Source organism: Macrobrachium nipponense, chromosome 44 (genome assembly GCF_015104395.2).
Source record: "Macrobrachium nipponense isolate FS-2020 chromosome 44, ASM1510439v2, whole genome shotgun sequence".
NCBI lineage: Eukaryota > Metazoa > Arthropoda > Malacostraca > Decapoda > Palaemonidae > Macrobrachium > Macrobrachium nipponense.
In genome coordinates this window covers 22763034-22777897 of record NC_087221.1, presented here as the reverse complement: position 1 = coordinate 22777897, position 14864 = coordinate 22763034, and the positions used below count along the sequence as shown (strand labels likewise).

The 14864-nt window shown below is 37.1% G+C and overlaps 2 long non-coding RNA genes across 2 annotated transcripts; both read left to right on the top strand.

Annotated features, from left to right (window-relative positions):
- Nucleotides 1–91: 91 nt before the first annotated feature.
- LOC135204091 (uncharacterized) lies at nucleotides 92–6958 on the top strand. Its single transcript, XR_010312096.1, has 4 exons — nucleotides 92–212; nucleotides 957–1076; nucleotides 5994–6199; nucleotides 6353–6958. It is a non-coding gene; the product is annotated as an uncharacterized LOC135204091 (long non-coding RNA).
- Nucleotides 6959–7442: 484 nt separating this feature from the next.
- LOC135204092 (uncharacterized) lies at nucleotides 7443–14614 on the top strand. The gene is made up of 3 exons (XR_010312097.1): nucleotides 7443–7931; nucleotides 8229–8491; nucleotides 13601–14614. It is a non-coding gene; the product is annotated as an uncharacterized LOC135204092 (long non-coding RNA).
- Nucleotides 14615–14864: the final 250 nt, after the last annotated feature.

Here is a 14864-nt window from a genome sequence, read left to right as displayed (position 1 = left end):
ATACTAATCATTCCCTTATGGCACTTTATGGGTTCCACTATCCTTGAAATTCTAGGCCTAAAGTTCAGATCGCCAGGGGGCAGACTACCAGGAGATTTTGAACGCTGTTGCTGGAGGTCACTGGTCAGGTGTCCTAAGTTTACGTGTAATTGTTAAAGTTCCTGCTGCAAATTCTATTATGCTGGTGTAGACTTCAGCAAAATTGTATTAAGGTAAACAGTGTTCTGTTTTTGGATAAGGATTTTTTGTGGTAGGTGAACGTAGTAGTTATAAATGGAGCCGCTAGTGATGGTAGCCAAGTATAAACCGGTTTGTCTTTTGCATACTAACCGCGTGTAAGTTCATTACCTAGCTATTGAGTTCAGATTACTCGGTCCACGGTATAAACTCTGGGGGAGGTCGTTTCTGTAGAGATAAGCCTCACCCTGGCCAAGTCAGGGTGCAGCATCCTAGATTGTTGGCTTAGGATGAACCTGTGTCGTAATCTTTGATTTTGTTTGTGCAAGGTGCGCCGTGGATTTTGGGCCCAGAGGGCCAACTCCCCTTTGGCCAGGTCAGGGGGCCAATTCCCTCTTGGTTAGGTCAAAGCATTAGCTATAGGTACCCTACAAAGGGTAGTTAATCTGAAATATTTTAGAAAATTTTGTGTTTACTGAAATGGAAACCGAGGCTACTGCCTAGGTAGTCTTTTGTTGGATGACCTGAAGTGTTTCATAGCACAGTGACAGATCAGTGTGTTTTTCATTGTGTACCAGCGAACCAGATGATGTTTAGGGTTAACTCAAAACCCAAGAAGCAGTTACAGGAACACCTTGCATAGTGTTTATGATTTTCTGGAACGTGTGACTAAAGTCGAAAACAACTTGAACCCTAAAATGCTAAAAGCTTTTTGATAGCACAACAGTTATGCAGTTTTTTGTAAATAATAGTTCACATTTTGTTTTATTCCTGTACAGAATACCCTAGACTCTTTACCAGAGAGCGAACCCAAGCACCCTGTGAGCGACTATGATGAATTTCCCATGTTGAAAGAAAATGGCTGCACAGTTGAATGTAACAACTTGAAGCTACTTAAGGCAAGAAATGAGTATATATTAGAAGTTTTTGTTCTACTTTCTATATGGTATTTCTTATAAGCATTCTGCATCGTTCGTCCCCGCAATACGAAAGCCACCAGGAATTGGAGCGTTTGTTTGTTTGTTTGTATGGTGTTTTTAATTTACATGGAACCAGTGGTTATTCAGCAACGGGACCAACGGCTTTACGTGACTTCCGAACCACGTCGAGAGTGAACTTCTATCACCAGAAATACACATCTCACTCATCTATGGAATGGCCGAGAATCGAACTCGCGACCACCGAGGTGAGACGCCAGCACCATACCAACCACGCCACTGAGGCGCTAGGAATTGGAGCGTCAAATGTATTTCGCCGTGTTTAGTACGAGCCCCAGGGGGTTAATTACAGCCGTCCGAATAAATATTATTTAAAATTCTTGTTCAGGAGGTAAAACTGCTCTGAAAAACCGCAACTGCCATAGTCTAGGCCGCCGCGGATCGTAATATAGATCTACCAAATATATTCTTCTAAACCCCAAGCTAACTAATCTTAAAGCCACTTGTCCTGCCTGAACCCCCTAAAGATACATACATATCTTTAAGGATAAATTAGTTTTGAGGTGGAGGTAATACTTTAGATATTTTGAATTTAGTGAGTAGTATGAACATTGGTAAAAATTGTAACCAAGGTAATGGTATGATCTGGATACACAAGTACATCTACAATATACATACACTGTACAGTGTAACGTACTCGTATATTGTAGATGTACTGGACATTAATTTTATTTTCCTTTCAAGTTACTCAGAATATCTCGAGTTTGAAACTGCATACAAGCCATTTCGATGAGCTAGGAGGTAGCCTAGTACATACTTTATATATATATATATATATATATATATATATATATATATATATATATATATATATATATATATATATATATATATATATATATATATATATATATATATATATATATATATATATATAATATATATATATATATATATATATATATATATATATATATATATATATATATATATATATATATATATATCAAAAGGCAGACTGTGAGTACTAGAAGAAAGTAATGTAATTTTTGTGTGAACTGTGTATTTCTATACAAACTTGCTTTAGTTTCTAGTTTCCCAAGGGTCAATACTATCTATAACTAGTATGTCCATTTTATGGGTCCCATACTAGTTTCTTTCGCATTTGGCCTTGACAATGCGTTTTCAAACTTACTTCCCCTTTTTTATGCTGGTGGCTTACCTAAGCCACTAGGTATATGGGGTTTTCTTGCCATGGACCTTTACGCTGTAGTGTGGCATTGCTATCTAATTAAGTGATCATTTTATGTTAAGTAATTCAGTTTTATGTTGTATGTTTATAATGGAATCATATTTGCTGCTTTTGTCAAGAGTTCAAAATGGTATAGCAGAGGAAGTCTTTTGTGTTCATAGACATTGTGGACGAAATAACTTCGACATTAGCTGGCAACTGCCGAATTTATCACTTTGGTGTTTGCTTTGTATAGTATACTGAAGTCTTCCATCTTGTATTGGTTAAGGTATTTGAGTATTTTTCCTGCATATGTTTTGACTCTTGACCCAACTGCTATCTCTAAACCACTCATCTTTGTTGCTTAGTCTTCATAATTAGGTCTTGAAGTGGTTTCTTTGGACTTTTCTTCCATTGAATCCAGTTTAAGATAATGATTGGGATATTAGTACTTTCTTCAGATAGGGCTGCTATCTGATACTGTTTTGATAAAGATGCAAAATTTGACTAATTTTTGTATATTGGTCTCTGATTGCTGTAGCATCCATGCTAGAGAATATATACGGCTCTGACTACTAGTCCTGTGAGAGACATCCCCTCTTCAGTGTGCACACACCAGTTTTTTTAATCAGTGTCAAGTAATGAATTGAAGTGCTAGCTAGGATAGTGGTCATTAAGATTTTCCTTTGTGGTGTGAGCCACCCAAATTAGGCGAACTGGACTTAATTTGTCATTAGATATTTCAATGATATTGGTTCTGTTGTACTTGAAAGCATTCCCATCTGCATTGGGGTTTTGTGAAGTTGTTTGCATTTCTCTTGAGTCAGGATAATGAGGGTGGTGAAAAATAACCTTGCTAATATGGGTGAGGTTTAAGCAGCAGCCAGATTACATGATCATTAATGGTTTCAGGTAGATGATGGTGTGAAGTCTGTGAATTTCCAGCAGGGGTTGCCTGTTCAGTCTGACAATAGAACTGACCTTACTGGGTCTGTACTGGCACCCTTACAATATCCAAAGCTGCAGGTGTTTCCTCTGTATACACAGTTTATGACAAGTAACAGGCCAACCTCCTGAGAAATAAACTCATTTTGCACCTTGGGTCGGTCTGAGATTGCTTCTCAGTCATCTTAGCTGTACAAGGCAAGAGTTTACTGCAAATATTTTGTACAAACACTAATGTCCTGAGGTGTCGCCTACCAGGCATTTTCCCTACATGGTAATCCAATAGAAGTTTGTCTGGCCTCACTGCTCCAACCTCAAGTTTTGCCAGTTTGACTCTTCTTGCAGCAGTCTTTTACTATCTCTGCCATCCAGAGTTAATGTTGAAGGTTCTTAAATGGTTTTGCTAAAAATTTCTTTCAAATGTTACTCAAGCAGCATATTGAATAAGCTTTTAGGTAAAGGAATTTTATTAGGCCTTAAGGACAACAGGATACCCTTCAACTTCATAACCGATTCAGACTGGACATCACAATGTAGAGGGGATATTTCTATGCCACACTTTGATTTGCAGAATATTTGAAGAGTCTGGTTGTGGTTGAGCCTTTCAAGTAGACCTTAAGCTAATTTCTTTTTTTTGTTTTTGTTTACTCAATCAGTGGGTACAAAACAGTAGTACGTACTGTAATTTTCTAGAATGACCTTTTAATATGCATTAAGATATAACTCGAAACAGTCACTTGTATCAGAAATTTTGTTTTCTTAATATTTTCACTATGTATTTAAGCTTGTTTTTTTCCCCTCTGGTTAGTGTCAGAGTAGTAGTTGTGCATTTTCAAGTTTTGACTATTCATTAATGACCAGTATGCAAGTCTTCAATGCCATTTCTTTGTCAAGGTAGGCTTTTTACCCAATATCAAGGTACAGTAAACCTGGTTTTAGTGAAGAATGTTAAGGGGCCACACACAGTCATCCAAAAGAACCATGTTAAACCCACTTTATGGTTGAACCCAGTGCATGGTTGTGGTCTTTAGAGTTGCCTTCCCTCAAGACCTACTATTTGTATCAGAGTACCACTTTTGCGTTACGTACAGTTGGATTTGCTCAAGCACCTTGTATGTATTTGTTTATAAGGCTAACATATTAGTTTTTTGGCCACCTTGATAAATGTAAGAAGGCTTTTTATAGGATATAGGTGCATTCAATATGATCACTGAAGTTGTTCATAGTATTGTCCACTCATACTTTTTGTCTTCCATTGAACGAAGTCCTCTAGCTAAACATTCACAAACGTAATCGTTTCTTGTTTAGTACTGGTGTTTTCATGTTTGAGTCTTTGTTAACCATCAGCTGCGTTTCATAGGATGTACGTACTAGTATCATAAGTTTGACTGCACTTGAATCAATGTTATATTGGTTGCTATATCCAATTTTTCCTTAATGTATGAAGTTTTTCATTAATATCTTGATAGAGGGTTCTTCGTCATGCTAGCTGCTTTCTCGTTGAAGTATTTTGAAGTTTGTTTTTAATTTCCAAACACAGCAAAGCTGCTGTTGAAAAAAAAATATCCTAGGCATGGGATTTCTGTCATGTGAGCTACCACTCAGTTTAGTTGTTTCAGTAAGGGAAGAGTGGTTTACTCTTCTTGTTTTAGGGCAGCAAATGAATGAAATAGTACTATTTTAAGAGGTATTATGCTTTTGTTAATGAAAGGTCTCATTTGCTGAGTTTTTAGTCCCATAATTCTTGATTGGTGTATACCTAAGAGGACATAGGCGATGAGTTGTACTGTACCTCGGAAAATTATCTATGGTAATTCTCTCAGACAGTCGTTCAAATATGTGGAAGTAATGTAGTTAGTTGTCAGAATTTGTACCACCAAGGGGGTTAGTGCCATCAGTGCACCTCATGCAGTGAAATGTAGGAACTACATAAGGTTCTTTGCTGCAACCCCATTTCATTCCTTAACTGTACCTCCATTCATAGTCTCTTAAAGGCCTGTCCACACGATCGGGCCTGATCGGCGGACTTCCCCTCTAACGGGCACACTTGTCGGGCAAACCGTTAAATTGCCCGATGGGTCTTGTAGCAAAATCACCATGGTGGTGCCCGATGGCTTGAGCTTCGACCCTGGCAGACGTACGTTAACCATATACATTTCTTTTACTGAGCCATTCTTTGAACCATTTTCTCTCCTTTTTCTTCTTTTTCATCACACAGAAAGCAATTATCATGCTACACAATATCATCATCTTTGCGGTAGGTACCATGTTTATCGTACCGCACTGAACACACTACTGGCATCGTCGGGCACTCCCACCTCTCCATCGCCTCACCCGTGTGGACAACACTCACGGGTAAACCAGCCAGAATTTGCGTGTCAACCCCGGAGCACGCCGATCAGGCCCGCTCGTGTGGACAGGCCTTTACGTCTCGCTGCCCACACTCGAGTAATCATAGTGCAACTGTGAGGTTTTCCTCCCGTTAACCTTTGAAACCTTGTCACTGTCAATGTCCGTTTCAGCACTGCATGTCCTTAGTTGCCCCATGCTTGGCATGTATGCCAAAAAAAAAAAAGTATAAACCGGTCGGTATTTGTACTTAATAGATGTATTTTCGAGCTGTAATGTGCTATAACATTGTCTATTGTGGAGCCCTCTGATGCTGAAACCTATTACTGAACATGAATTTTATCTTTTTGCAGGTGGATTAAATACTTTAAAAGCAGGGAGTTACCTACTGTCCTCTAGCTCTGCTTGAAACTTAATAAGCAAGATACAGCCACCTGGTAGGCAAAATGAATGGAACACCTTTACAGTATCCAAAATATTAATTAGGTATTAAAGTGACGTTCAACTCGCTGGTGATCCATTTACCAACACTGATATAAGAGGAATAAATATTTTAAAGGTATGTTCTTAGAAGGAAAAAAAATTAGAAGTCAAAAAGCATTTAATACAGTTAAAATATAAATTACTTCAGAATACAATTCCATAACTAAAACAAATGAACTTCAATATGCAGGGGAATGTGATCGTGCATCTATTGAAGACTTTTTTTCAGTTTTATGAAGATGCACTATCCTTAGCTCCTACAGTTCCTTGGACGAGTGGTTTGGTTTTCGCGCTCAGCTACCAATTTGATGGTCCAAAGTTCGATTCTCAGCTCTGCCATCGCGGAATCAGAGGAATTTATTTATGGTGATAAATTTTCTCGAAACAACGTAGTTCAGACCCCACAATAAGCTGTACTAGGTCCTGTTGCTAGGTGACCAATTGGTTCATAGCCACGTAGAGATATCTAATCCTTCGGGCCAACCCTAGGAGAGCTGTTAATCAGGTCAGTGATCTGGTAAAACTAAGATATACTTAACTTAGCTCCTCTGCTGTACATTCTTTTGTGCTAATTTTGTGTAAGGGTAGGCATTATTACCTAATGTCAAAGAATATAGTTTTAGTGAAAAATGTTATCGCGCATACACAGCCACCAAGAAGAATTTAATTTGTATAGCCCCACTGAATGGCCTATTTGACTGGCTGTCATCCCTCCGTAGCTACGTTCTTTTATTTAGTGTGTGTTAATTCACCATATACATTCTTTCTACCATTGTGAGTCGGAGTAATAAAAACACGTCTTATGTTAATGCGTTTTAATGCCCAACTAACTAGAGTCTTTTCAGTGTCTCGTCAATGCGGGTGGGTTTTTGTGTATTTTGGCATGTGCCGATCTAATTTCTTGTTCACGATGCCACCTGGTAAATTCGAAATCAAATTATAATTATGAGACAAAACTAAAAATTATATGTTTAGAGCAATTTTAACACCTCTCCTTGATGAACAGTTTTGTTATATAACTTGAGTGAAGAAATAAAGTTCCTTTAATAGAAAAAGCATTAATATTTTGCTTTGACATTACAAAATATTCCTATTGAGTACATACAAATATATAGGGTAAGTATATGAAATGAAAATGTGAAATGACATGTAAGCGCACACAAACATGATAGAGGATATGATGCTCTGTAAAATTTATTTGATTAAACATCAAATATGAACAGTTAACTAAGGAAAAAATATTCTAAGTAAATACCAATATTTTTCATGAAGTGACATGTAAGTATACAAAGATAAGATAGACAATACAATGCTGGAATCAAAGGATTTGATTTTTCATCAAACATTTACAATTGACAGCTGCACTTGAAAACTAAGTGATGGGTATAATATGCAAACTGCAAGTTAGTATAGAATAAATAAGTGAAATTTGCATTGCAAAATAATTGGCAGAAGCTTGCAAATTTTACCCAAAACCATTATTTGGTATACGAGTGACTAGTAAGGTATTGTTTAATCAATAACATTTTTACAGCACAGTCCCAACATGCTGATTAGTTCTTAAGCCCCCTCTGCACAAATGATCATGGTAAGGAGATCATCCAAATTCTTTGATGGAACGTACTTGTTTATTATTCTCAGGTTGATTTTCTCTGGTACACAGGGCTTTTGGGTGTCGATGTACTTTGATCTCTTAGAGCAGTGACTCTCATCTGCTAAGGCTGTGGCACCTGGATTGTCAACATTTATTTGTCAACAAAATTCATGATTCCAAGTTTCCAAAGCAGCCTTTGTCCAGTTAGTTACAGGTGAGCCCGCGTGCAATGTGAGGGGACCTTTTTTATGGTTGGATTTCACTTATAACAATTTTGTTGAATTTTGGGATGAGTCTCTCCCTTGTAATCCCGCCTTTTGGATGCTATAAAGAAAATTACGTAATGAGATGCCGAAACTTAATTATAAATTTTCCTTTATTCTTTTTACTAATTGACCTAATGTGTATTTTCATATAGCATGTAAATCACAAATATACATTTTTTGTTCAATGAATTTTTTTTGTCAGAAAAATAGGCTGAAAAAATTCTAACTTTGCGCGTCTCATTTAGAATAAAAGATGTGTGATGTAGTTCTGTGACCTTCCTCACGCAAGAGAAGAACCACCATTTTTGTAGCAGAACCACCTGAATCGACAAGTAAATGTGCAAAGACAGATAAAGATGATGCTTGTATTATTTGTGGAAAAGCAGCAACCTCTAAAAGAAATCCACTTCAACAACCTTCTGAAGAGACCTGGAATTTCCTGGCCCAAAAACGTGAAGAATGGAGGCAGCTAAACACTGAGTTCGGCAACCGTTATGAATGCATACAGGTAGGCAAAACACCCAGAAGAGTTCACAAAATCTGCAGGCTAGATGTTACTGGAATAGTTCAAATTAGCTCGGAACTTACAGAGCAAATGTAGAATTGATGCGCCGCAGGATACCAAGAGCACTGAAGAAACTTATCTTCAAATGTTAGGAGCAGTTGTATATCTTGTAAAGTTTGTTTTCTTGTGTTATCTTGCAAAAGGAATTTAAAGGAAAGACTTCCAGAAATATTCTTGGGGAGAAAAGAAATGTTAAGTTTGGCAGAATTGAAACGGATGCTGCTTGGGTGACATTTGTAGAGGCTATTCCTTTTGTTAAAGATGAACTGTCAAAACTTTGTTTGGAAGCCATTGTTCTCTCAGACGGCGTTTTTCTGTCCTTTTGGTAATTGTATTTGTGTGAGCGTCATACATGGGTCTACAGTGTGGTTTCCAACATTCTTTGTGATAAAAGATGTCGAGAGCAGCTGCTTAAGTATACTGCCATTACTATTGGAAAATGTTGCTTAGCCCAAGCTTCACAGCCAAACACGGATAACTTTCTGGTCATCAAGTTTAAGGTTTCTCCCATTCCATAGCACAAATGGAATTTACTATGAAATTCAGGGCCTCTGTAACACGGTTTTTTGGATTTTGCTCCTTATCAAAGCATCGGATGTAGCTGAAAGTTGACATCTGTAAATTTCACAACTACACAAATTTTGTCAGCATTATCAATAACCTAAACCCGATAGTTTTAATTTGTATAGAGTATAAATGGTCTAGCCGACGCCATGGCCAATGATTGCGAGCCAAGAGTCAAAAAACATTCATTACGTAAGCAAGGTAAACATCGTTTTACGAAATGTTGCCCTGCCCATCCACCAGACAGAAACCCATTCACCTTATTCCATCGGCTCTGAAACCCATAGTAGTCAAGAATGGCTAACAGGATTTGGAATTGTCCCCGTGGTTGCAAAACTGCATGTCTTACGACTTGCAACTTTATACATTCAAGAGAAAGCCCGTGGCCATACTTACTATAGCCTGAATAGGTAATTATTCAGTTTATAGTTTAAATCCAATGTTTATGGTCTGATTTGTATTTAGCGTAACGTGATTATAATACTTGTAATGTCATTCAGGATTTTGAACATTTCCATTAACTATTCACTATGCCACCAAGAGAGAGAAAGAGATTGTATGTAAACAGTCTTATATAACTATTTTTGTTAAAATAAGATTTTTATCCAAAGTAAATACAAGCTTATATGTGCTAAAATCTCCAGCAGACCAACGGATCATCCGAAATAATTTTTCTTCTTTAGTCTGTACGACCATGTTGGATATAGAGACTTTATGAATGGCGGAACGATACATAGAATTTGGGTGGGTTTCTGTGCTAGCGTAGTTAGGCCAACTGCTCGAGAAATGAGTTTTTATAGCCAGAAGTTAGATTTTCTAATACAACATTGTCTATGATAGCCTTCATAGTTATCCTGAATTATAACGAGGCCTAAGTGGGTGGAGCCTCATGGAGTCGTCATTCTGACGATAATTATTGGTGAAGGTTTAAAGCCAAAATACGGTACCGGCTTTTTTTTTTTTTTTTTTTTTTTTTTTTTTTTTTTTTTTTTTTTTTTTTTAAATAGGTAGATAGCCGATAAATAAAAATTGCTTGACATTGGATACAGCAGTTATCAAATCAGGGTTGTCTACTATGTTTTTGAAAATTACCAACTATTCCCTACATCTTGTCAATCTGATTGTGACCTATAAAGTAGATTATAATTTCTTAGGACACTTACTTTGGGAGTTAGACTAATAATCGAAGTGTTTTTGTATTTATTAACATTTTGTTGGATTGTTTATTATGAAAATTATCAGTGGAGAGGATTCAGAATTCATACAGGTGTACTGCTTTGCTTGTATTTAAATTTTTGTCATTGTTGCCAGAGGTATAGCCTTCGTTACGTATAGCCAATCATCCATCGAGAAAGAAGGAAGAAATGCTGTCATAAGTTACGTAACGAGTGCGTTCGAAACCTTATCTCTGAGTAAGTTGGCCGTCTTCAAAAAAAAAGTCACTTTTACATTTTAAGTACCAACTTTATTCAACCTACGTAATGCAGAATACAGTCAAAATTTATTAGTAAATATAATGTGTATTCTGAATAAGCGTTATATCTATGAAAGGCATAGATAAAAAGTTTTTGCCAAAAAAACCGTGTTACAGAAGCCCTGAATCTCATAGTAGTTTATGGCCGTTGACATTGTTCTGTTCCTGATGTAATTTGCGTGAAGAAGGGCTTCAGTCCAGACTAGATCATGCATCTTGCTGTGGCCAGTAAACATTGGTTTAGGCTTTCGGCGCTTCCATGTTGCGTAGGAGTATGTGTGATTTTGTCAGTCTTCTCTCTCTGCCCTTCTTTGTGAGAAAACTGAGAATTCCTTGCTGACTTACTCGGTGCCTTATCAGTGTGGAGGAAAACTCCAAAAGAAGGTCGAGTTTTCTCTCTGCCCTGGCCATATACTCTTTAATTTCTCCATTGTTTCACTTTTCATTGTAGCAATATCACCGACTTGAATGGTCATCCAAAAAGGTGGCAAAGTTGTAGCTTCCACTTCATTTTCCCTTTGCTCCACAGACTTCGGTTAAGGCTTATTAATGTCCAAATCTTCTGTGCCACAAATTTGTAGTTCTCTTCCCTGTAATTTCTGTCATTTCTTTTTAATTTTGTTTTAGTTCTTTGTAAGATTTCCTTGGCTTTGCATTGATACATCTTTGTTGCTACATTCTGCAATCCTTTCAGAAATACTTTTCATATCATTTACTTGTTTAACCCCTTTGTAAGTACTAACTTGAAACCCCTTTTCATCAAATCTTGCTTGAGACATCAAGTTTGATCTAGATTTGGAGTATAGTATATATATAGTAGTACTTCTTTTAAGGTTAACTCATATTCGCCATCCTGGTCGTTAATTTTCATAATCATTTTTCCCCTCCCTAGGATTGGAGACTTCTTTCCATCAACCCGTTTTACGTAACCTGTGATGCTACAGCATTGTAAAAATCAACTAGTTGGTGTTTTTGAAGTCACTATTGACTTGTTCGCAATTAATTGCATTCGCTTTTTCTGTCTTGTTTCACTTTAAATTTCAAATAGCAACAAATACCTGATTATTTTTTATTTTGATTTTGGCAACTTTTGCTGTTAGCTCCTCTTCTGATTTCCCTGTCACAGTTTTCATCACTGTCATCTTGTGCTTTCGTCCATGATACTCTCACTCTCTCTCTTCTCTCTCTCTCTCTCTCTCTCTCTCTCTCTCTCTCTCTCTCTCTCTCTCTCTCTCTCTCTCTCTCTCTCTCTCTCTCTCTCTCTCTTCAAATTTTGTATATTTTTTTTTTTTGCTATATGTTCAGGCTGGCTACAAGCATGGCTGACAAATCTTGTCTTCTTTCTTGGAACCTCTTGTGCCATCTTCTCTTCAGTCATTTTTGCCTAAATTAACATCTTTTCTTGAATCTCCTCTGATGCTTGTTTTACAGACTGTTGTTGTCTCCTCTTCTCTTGCCTCGCGTTTCTTTCCCTCCTCAAAAAGCAGTGATAACTTGACATTTTTGTTTTAAATATTCAATTTTTGAGAACTGACTACAACAAAATCTTATAGTCGGGAATATTTTTAAGACCTCTAAGCACAAACACAGCTACCATTAAGTCTCGCCAAATTGAGCCACTTCTTCTAGACTAGAGCTGCATTTACATCTCTGGGTAATCTGATTACTGGGCTATACAATTACCTCAGATATTTCTTCAGTTTTTTCTGCATCTGTTCAGTTCTTCTAAAGCTTCAACTATTTGGAATTTATCCATTTTGTTTGGGTATCTCTCAAAATTTCCCAAGTATCTTAGCTTTTGTGGATTTGATGATGTCCAGATCAAAATTATTCACTGTGCAGTGTAACTGAGTGCGTCGTTATTTCTTTGAAGTCGTTGTTGCGTCTAGTCGTCTCGATCTTGCAGAGTATCCTAGGTCAATGCACTCCCACTACCTTTTCTGGGCGAGTGCATCTCTAGCACTGTCCAATAAGAATAATTTGATACACCTAGAACCTCATGTCTTTTTCTTTGCCTTTGTCCGCCATTTTGTGTATCTCGCTGTGTCACGGCGCTTGCATAGGGCTCTCATAGGTCATAGCGCTGGGTGACATTTGACTTCCTCCAAAGTCCCCCCCCCCCCCACCCCCCCTCATTTTTATGATACTAATTTCACTCTTCACTCGCTTTTGGCACACTGGCCCCTTGCTTTTTAAAGTTTTTGTGTATTAGTGTGGTGGTCATTAATTCAACTACTTGTACATTCCTTCTACCTTCATGAGTCAAAGTAATAAAAGCCCCACGTCTTATAATTGAGTCGCTCTTCCAAGTTCCTTTCCCAAATTTAAGTTATTATTGCAACAAAGGACGTCCTTGTTTGGTTAACTCCATCGCAGTCCTTTTGTTAGACCAGACATCGAAGCTTCTCCTTTAACTGGATATTCAAGTAACCTTACCTTGTTTATTGGCATTTTCATGTTTGACAGTCTTTGTCAGCCATCTGTGCTTGTCATGGGATTTACTAGTTTCAGCACCGATTAGGCCTGCATCTTTTATCGTATTGGTTACTAAATGACCAGTAGTTTCATAATGACACTAGTCAGAGGATTCCTCTTCATTCTAGCTGCCCTATTATTGAATGTACATATTTTGATTTGTAAGTCTTTGGCTTTTAATTCCTAACTAATATATCGAAACACATTGTTGAAAAATTTTTATTATACGGGCATGGTTATTCTGTTTTTTCAGCAGTCACTTTGTGTAGTGGTTTCAGTGAAGTATTTTGAAGGATGATTAAACTCCTACTTAAGGGTCAAATATGGTTGGAAATAAAGGTTTTAAGTTTTAAGATGTTAAGGACAGCAGGTTACTTAGCAGTGAAGTGATGGATACTGAATTAAATTGGAAAATAATTCTTAACATTGCACTCTTCAGTTGAAAGCGAGTTGTCATTGTTTGCACTTCATTAAGATGCATTTTTAACTACAGTAACAATGTATTCTTGAGTCTTCTGATTAATTTATGAAATTTCCAGGTTGATTATGAATTCAAAGCAAGCAGCTGTCACCTACTGACGTGAAGTTATGATGTTACCTCCCACGGAACAAGCAAAACGAGGTTACCTCCAACAGATATTAAGCAAGATGATGTTACCTCCTAACCAAGAACGCTTGGAGTATTCAGAGTATTCATCACTTTAGTGAGGTTTCTACCTATTGAAGCATCTATCGGTCATTACATTTTTAAATAAGCGAGGGAGTTCGAACGTTATTTCAGAATTATTTACACAATGTCATTTTTAGTACTACCAGCCCAGATGTGACGGTATCTCAGTCAGCGAAGAGTTAATTTCACTAATTTATTTTTTACTATATCTCCTTTTACATTTTTTATTAGAAATATTTTTTGTAAAAGGGAAAGTAAAACCTGGAATACCCAGACTTTTATTCTACCGGAACAAAAAATTACAATGGTAGTAACTTTTTTTTTACTCCTACAGTAAGGGGCATTAACTCTTCTCTCGGAAGGTAGCCAGGCTGATTAACGAGGATAAAGCAGAGTAATCTGGCCTGTTTTGAGGTGAGGTTTGATCCTATAATTGTTTTACAAGAGATTCAAAATCATTCAGCTACACTGGTCTAGTTCCCCTTCCACTATACCACTGCCGAAGGTAGTTAGCTTTTTACTATGTTTGGTTAAGTTGAATCAAAGCTTAAAAACCGCATTTTAATATACACCAAGACCAGAAAATGCTAGTCTTCCAAAATTCTCGTTCATTAGCCAAGGGATTTAAAGATTATGGTTACATACTTAACCAATACACATGCACCTACTTCCTAGACCTTTAAACTAAGAATTACATGGCTTGGATGCAATACCAGTGCCAAAGATTGTTAGTTTTCACCACGATTTTAGCTAAAATCTACGCATTACCGTTTACGGTCACCTGTTCTAGTTCTTAAGTATCAAAGCCCCAATTGTTTTATCTCGAGTGCAAGTAGGGTAGTCTGCCCGAAAACTCGGGCAACTAGAGAAAACGAATTTTCATGGTTTCTTTGGTATAACTAAAAACTACTGCGTTCAAACCCCTCTATTTTAGCTTAGGCAATCTGGTTCAAAGCTCTTTTGGTCACGGGGAAATAATTTTTTTCTTTTGACGAGTTTGAACCCATATAAATGGCACTTCCATAACAAAACTAACGGGAATGACCAACACTTTACTTGTCCATTGACGTGATAGCCACAAAATTGTAATTTTTTTTTTTTTTTTTTGCTCTAAGATTACTGAATTTAATATT